The 7,947-nt window shown below is 33.3% G+C and overlaps 1 non-coding gene across 1 annotated transcript; it reads right to left on the minus strand.

The window, feature by feature from the left end:
• Window positions 1-7,013: 7,013 nt before the first annotated feature.
• Window positions 7,014-7,097, minus strand: TRNAL-UAA (transfer RNA leucine (anticodon UAA)). The gene has a single exon. It is a non-coding gene; the product is annotated as a tRNA-Leu (tRNA).
• Between the last annotated feature and the right edge of the window lie 850 nt (window positions 7,098-7,947).

Below are 7,947 nucleotides of genomic sequence, written 5' to 3' on the forward strand. Positions count from 1 at the left end.
TCTCACCGTGTTATAGCATATCGTTACCGCTCTTAAAAGCAATAGGGTTAAGAGAGGGTCCATTTAAGCTATTATTTTCTATGAATCAGTTTACTCTAGCTGTTCGTGTATAGAGCGGAACATAAATTAGAAACAAAATCAAATATTCTGGAAAAGTTCATGTGATTTCTCACACATTAACTTGACTAAAGGCAGGAATACCATAGTAATTTCTCATGCAAGTGCAATATGAAAACTGAAACAAATATTATCGCTACACATTTTAACAGATGGAAGAATATTGATTCCAAAAGTCACAGCAATCGTCTTCAATCAAAAAATGGGTTTCGGGTGAGACACTCTAAATTTTGAACAGGTTGAATGAGGATTCACATTTTGTTAGAAAATGTTTTAGACATTTTTGAAAAAACATTTGTTTTGTTACAATGACATCTCCAATATATATATATATATATATATATATATATATATATATATATATATATATATATATGCAATAGGTTAATGCAATCAAGCTGCTGAAAAATAATTCCATGAAAATCAAAATATGAATACATAAGTAACATTCTGATCATTCCCATATTGATTTCAATTCAAGAGTCATAGGTATAACACTGTTTCAGCCTATTGGGCATCGACAGTACCGAGCAGGCGGTCCTCGATTGAAGACAAAATGTTTCACTTATGTCTCGCTTGCGTTTACGCAGTTGTTTTCTTGGTTTTTCACATTTTGTCTTCAATCGAGGACTGCCTGCTCGGTACTGACGATATATATATATATATATATATATATATATATATATATATATATATATATATATCAACAATGAAATAATTCGTGGACACAACACTCAAAAAATAGGGGCAAACCGCGGACACGTGTTTCTGGCTATTGGCCTCATCAGCGCGGTGCAGCCAAGTGTAAAGATGGGCAACACTTGTTGGCCGAAAGCAGAAAACAACACATACGCACGGAGTCAACAACAGAAGCCAATCGTACATTTGTGGTTCCAGTTAGAAGACCTAGAATTCCTAGGCTACATCTAACATGACCACGTAGGCAGCTATAGCTACCTGCGTGACATATATATATATATATATATATATATATATATATATATATATATATATATATATATATATATATATATACCGGGTGTCCCACATTTTATGTGACAGGCGATATCTGGTTTGTTGATATCATTTCATGTTTGGTTTTTGAAATTCGGTCACGGCGTTGTTGAGTTATTGCTTGAAATGTAAAGTCTTGAGAACGACTATTATTTTTAAAAATATCTCATACAAAATTATTCTCTCTGCATCAGATCACATGAAAATTAGTCAAAATTTTGGGTGTTCGAAGTAATGGTTTCAATTTTGAGTTGTGGAATTCAGTCAGGAATCATTTTGAATATGAAACAATTGCGAAATTGAAAGAGGTGTATTCGAAAACAAATCTTTAATTAATAATAATGTAAATAATATAACTTGATAAATCATTTCATAAGAATGGTAGGTACCTAGAAATAAGTCATAAAAATTGTTCAAAGTGGTGCCCATTAGATATTATACAGGCTTCGAAACGTCGAATCACTTCTCTCGTACAAGTCGCTCTTATAATATCAGGCGTAATATCACTGCACGCTAGTCGAATTTTCATTTTCAGATCATCCACATTCAAAGGGGGAGTAGTAAAAACAATATCTTTTAAATAACCCCATAGGAAAAAATCAAGCGGTGATAAATCTGGGGAACGAGCCGGCCACCGAATTGGACCCTTATTTACCAATCCATCTATTTGGGTACGTTCTATCCAGATATTCAGTAACAACCTGTGAATTGTGAGGAGGAGCACCATCTTGTTGCCACCAAATTCCTTGTCGTTCTGCTATGGGAATATCTTCCATCAACTGGATCAAATCATTTTCTAGAAAATGTAAATATCGCAATCCATTGAGATTTTCATTGAAAAAGTAAGGTCCTATGATGCGGCCATTGAACAATCCACACCATACATTAATACCCCAAGTAGTTTGAAAATTACTTTCGCGGACCCAGTGGGGACTTTCTTGAGACTGACTGAATATGTTAGGACTTTCATGTAATATTACCTGCATACAAGCAATGAATTCAAGTCGTCGTTCAAAGTCCGTCGGTTTCAAACCTTAAACCAACTGAATTTTGAATGGGTGGTATTTATTTTCTTTCAGAATTCTCTGTACATTAGATTTACTCACACCGACTTCTTCTGCAAGAGTACGGATAGAAACATGTGGATGAATAATAATATAAGCCAACACATTGATCTCTAAATCTTCAGTTCTAACAGATCTCGTATGATGACGATGCTTTATAGTAGAAGGAAATGACCCAGTTCGCAATTTTTCTACAACTCTCGAAAAAGTCATTCGTGACGGAATGGGTCTGTCTGGAAAACGTTCTTGGTATAGACGTTTTGCTTGACGGCAGTTTTTCTGACATTCCCCAAAAATTAATAACATATCAATGCAATCACTTGGACTAAACGCGAAAGGCATACTGGAGTTTTCGCACAAAGAACACAGTTACTGTTTTGCAAAGAATCACTGAATCGAACTGACAAGTAGATACAATTCAACAACATTTGTTACTATGGAATCAACAAGCATAAGCTACTAGATGAAATTGTGCAATATAAAGCAATTCACCCTCAAGTTAGTCACATTCTCAAGAATTTCAATATTATATTCAACTGATATCGATATCGTATCGTAGAGGTGAGAATAATGGTTTGTATTCAGTAGTAGTCTAGTTCAATTTAATAAAAGATATAGACTGGATTCGTGTACGAGTAAATAAGTTTTTTTGAAACTTTATATTTAAGGAAAAGTGCAATAACTCAACAACGCCGTAACCGAATTTCAAAAATCAAACCTGAAATGATATCAGAATTTAACGTACCATCTGAATATGTAATGATGTACAGGGCGTTCTATTTTAAAAAATGGAATTTTGGTCTGTAGCACCTACACCAAACACCTTGTCTATTTGAAAATTATATCAAAATATAGCTCTCATGAACTCCTAAAAACTTTTGTATAAAACATTTTTGTGTATCTCCTTCAACAAACCAGATATTGCCTGTCACATAAAATGTGGGACACCCGGTATATAGGGCTACTCAAATTCGTTTCTGTACATGGGGATCTCGTAAACGATAAGAGATAGAGTGTCGGTTGAATTATGGCAAAGTTGCGTATTTTAGAGACCTATTCAATGATGTGAAGAAATCGAATATAGCTCTTTTGGTTCTGGAGATATACAGGAAAAACCAAAAAATTCCAAATTATTTATTTGCCTATATCTTCTTTATTCGCAGACATATTGAAAATCTGTCCACATTTTGCTATTGCCACTTGATGTGGGCTCTCAGAATATATCCATGAATCTTTTATACAGGGTTTCCGTAAATACTTCTCATGTGAAACAGTATTACAGCTCACAATATGTAAAATTAAAACTAACTTGGATAGCCAGAAATATGTTATTGCTGTATTTTTAGACTTAAAAAGAGCTTTCGAGACAATTGATAGAGAAATTATGTTTCAGTATGGGATTGATGGAAAGGTGTTAGAAAACAGAAAGTCTGTTTAAATGATGCACTATCAAATGAAAAAGACATTGATGTAGGTGTTCCCCAAGGTAGTGTTCTGGGACCGCTTATTTTTGTTTTATATTTGAACGGTATTGAACTTTTTATTGAATCTGAGTTCATAAACCTATTTGCTGATGATATTTTGAAGTTAAACGTAACAAAAACAAAAGCAATGATATTCACCACGAAATATAAATACAGTTCTCTAGAAATCAACCTCATAAACCTCAATATCAATTACGAAAAAATTGAAGTTGTGTCATCAGTCAAATACCTTAGTTTTCAACTGGATAATTTTTTAAATTTTGACAATCACTTTGAATATATACATAGAAAAAACTATATTTTTTCAGTAGAATAGCACAAAATTTGTCAATGCAGCCCAAAGTAACAGTTTACAATACCATTATTCAACAACACTTTGATTATTGTGCGTCATTATTATTTTTATTCAACCTCAATGAATTAAATATGCTACAAAAACTACAAAATCGAGGGATGAGAGTAATCTTGAAAATGAATCGCCGTACTCCTATAAAAAGTATGCTTGATTGTTTGAATTGGTTATCAGTTGAAAGAAGACTCTACTATTTTACAATGACTCTAGTATACAAAATTGTAAATGGAATTGCACCAGAATATTTTAAAGATTACATCAAATTCAATAAAAACGTTCATGATTATAATACAAGAAATTTCAATAATATACATATAAACAGACTGGCACTCGGAAGTACCATGTATTCGTTATTTTTCAAGGGCTTCCACGAGTTCAATGAATTACTGGAAGAAATGAAAAAAATATCCATTTTAAAATATTTTAAAAGAGCTCTTAAATAATTTAAAAAAAAGTAATAGAATACAAATTGTATAGTTATGTGGAATTATTTGGGACATTATTGGCTATCATCTATTGTTTTTAATTGTTCACTAGGGTATTTCTATCTGTGATAAAACCAAATATCACTGTTTTAATAATAATTTACTGTATATATGTACCTATATTTCATTATCTATTTAAATGTTATTTAACTTATGATACTGAAATCTTTATATGTAATGTTCATTGTCTGGCTACATGCTAGTTTAAATCTCAAATTGTTTAAATTTAAAAATGTTTGCATACATTTTTTTATATTTCATTGTGCTAGTGTTATTATTACACTCATAGATATGTATATATTAGGTTTCCTATTTCAATATATGTATATGTATTTATCTTCTCCTGTCATCCGGATGACTCCTTAAATTTGCGTGTATTTGGGTTACATCAGGTAATATCCTTTGTGTTGGAGTTTCTCTAGTTTCATTGTTTCTAAGAATATGTATTGCATTGTGTGGTATATTGAATGTTAGGTCTTGTTGTGTTTTGATTTGTATTTGTTCCTCGATAAGGGAATTATGACTCTTGAATTTATGGATGTTTAGGTTTTCCCAGATGTCCATGCGGTTTCCTTTATTGACTTGTTTTATGAGTTTGATGTTTTCTTGTAGGGAAACGTTATGTTTTTTTGTATGGTGTTAGTTGCGAGGTTTGATTTATATGTTATTGGGTTTATGTATGCTTTTTTGTGCTCGTCGTACCTTTAGATCAGTTTTTTCTTGGTTTGGCCGATATAGAATTTGTTGCAATCTGAGAATTGTATGCTATACACTCCGTTTAGGTTTTTGTCTTCTTCTTATTATTTTCGTGATCAGCTTGTACGTGCTGTTGATGTTCAAGAGTTTAAAGACGTTTGCTATTTTTTTAGTTTGGTGACCTATGTATGTGAATGCAGTCCATTGTTGTGTTGCTTTATCTGTTGGAGTAGTTTGATCCTTCTTCTGTATGTTTTGTTTGGTTCTTTTCTAATTTATCTATAGTCTTTTGGGTGTATCCGTTCTCGTTTGCTATTTGGTACATATTTTTTTCCTCGTTCCGGGCTTCATTGCTAAGTGGTATCCTCAGCATTCTGTATATGAATGCGTTGTAGGCAGCCATTTTGTGTATGGTGTATGATACCCGCAAGTTCGAACCATCCACATACATAGCAATAGCAAAAACAATATCGACATTCAAATTTCCAAAAATGGTCAAGGAAAAAAGCTTGCTAGAAACGAATGAAATGACGTTTGATTAATAAAGATGGAACAAGAATTATAAAAGTCGAAGAAAATGTTTCTCTTGCACAACACATCATGAAGTAGAAGACGAATATAAAAACTGTGTTATGCCTTTTTTGTGATGGTCATGAGTACAAGTCTAATAGAAGACTATGTTTAGAAAATGAACGACAAAAAAAATACGTGAAAAAATGACCTTCTATAGTATATGAAGCAGCAGTGTTGTTCTACAAACAGTATTGAAATTGAAATATAGAACCGCAAGAATTTTCGACACTGAACACTAGGTATCACCAAGAAAATAATAAAATATTAGTAGAACAGGGTAGGGAAGTTTTTGACAAAAACAAAATAAGTAATGAAGGGTCCTAACTAGGTAGGGTTATGATAGACAAGTAAAAAAATAGGTGCTGCTAATATTGGAAAAACAGTAGGACAAAATGTAGTCGCTGACCATCGTCGTGTTTATTCAGGCAGGAAGGTCGCTTCCCAATTTCGATAGCCTCGCGAATTATCTGAGCTTGTAGTGTTTTCGCTGTGGCGATGGTCTTCGTGTTCGCAAAGTCTATATGGTGTCCTGTCTCTTATAGATGTTTGCACATTGCTATGGATGGGTCTTACTTTCGAACAGCAAGTTGATGTTCGTATACTCCGCTTGTCACACGTCTGTTGGTCTGGCCTATATATGTTCTATGGCAATCAGAACTTGTAATTTTATATACTGGGGTATATTGACTTTGAGAACACTAAAACCATCGCCACAGCGAAAACATTACAAGTTCGGATAATTTGCGAGTCCAACGAAATCAAGAAGCGACCTTCCTGAAACCATATTAAACTATAGAAGGAGAGTTGAGGTTAACCTGACTTTTTTCCGAAATTAATCTTCCATCTCTTACTCCATCTGTGTAATCTTTGTCCGGTCAGTACTTAAACTGCAATAGATGATCGAACCAATTACGAAACAGAAAAAGCAGAATTTCACGTGGACACTTGTGTCTATCAACACCATATGGATGTAGCATCACACTGCAAGACGGTCTGGCATCCCCGGACGAAGGAGGTGACTGGTCTACTATGCCTTAGAGGAAGGAATGATCAATAAAGAAAAGAAGAATAAGTCGTATCCCATTCTATATAGTATATCATATTTCAGTTTTTTAATTGCATGACATATTGCTGTGATTTTACTTTCGATATACTATAATGAGTTATAAAAACTTCTATCTGATTGCGCTATTATTTTAAAAATGCTAAAAAAAAACAAACAAAAATTTGTCAGGTGTGGGGTTCGAACCCACGCTCCCTTTCGGGAACCAGAGCTTAAATCTGGCGCCTTAGACCGCTCGGCCAACCTGACTCACATTTATTTTAAAATGAATATAGTATACAACGTATGACAATTCCGTCATATTAAGTAATTCCGGAACGAAAAAATTCGTTTTACATCTTTCGACGAAGTTGAGAAATGAAAAAATCAGCAAGAGAAATATTGCTTGTGAACGTAAATTTTGTCGGATGCAGATTTTAGCCTCCGAAACGTTAAGAGAAGTATAGTATAATTTCTTAGCTTCTTTTTTGACTGGCAAAATGAATAAATATAACTCACTGATAAGTAAAACATCTTTTTTTGTGAGAAATACTGCGAATTTACACAGTAACTTCTCAAGGTGACCTAAAAGGTTTGTGCTTTCAAAAGTACTTCTTTACAATTTTCAAATTTTTCTGATTGTGGAAGGTGAACATACCCAAAGAAGGTGGAATTGAAAATAAATGAATAATATATTGTTTTCAAAGTGTCCCTGTCTTATAAGAATTGATGACCAATTGAAAATTACTTTTGATATAGAATGTATATCACCCCATTTTAATTAGATAATATAATTTTTTTTTTTGAAAAAATGTGTTCGAGAAGACTTCATCTCAGTTTCATCAGTTTGAATCTGAAAGTAACTTCTATGCATGATCTTTGTCTATTTGAAATATCTATTTTTCCGTTAACCAGCTGTCGCACCCCTACGAACGACAACCCTCAGAAGTTGAAACTTGTGCGAGCTAAGGACTTACGAGGTCTTACCTTTTAACGTGTGATTCCTAACAGAGTTTATTGAAATGTTTTCTTCCCTTCCCTCACGTTTTATAAATATGAAGAGACAGAAAGCCGTAAAGCTTTCTTTTTGAATACACAAATTATTACTCTAGATAAATCC

Source organism: Leptinotarsa decemlineata, unplaced genomic scaffold, assembly GCF_025532065.1.
Source record: "Leptinotarsa decemlineata unplaced genomic scaffold, Ldec_3_MD MMD2_tig00000199_RagTag_RagTag, whole genome shotgun sequence".
NCBI lineage: Eukaryota > Metazoa > Arthropoda > Insecta > Coleoptera > Chrysomelidae > Leptinotarsa > Leptinotarsa decemlineata.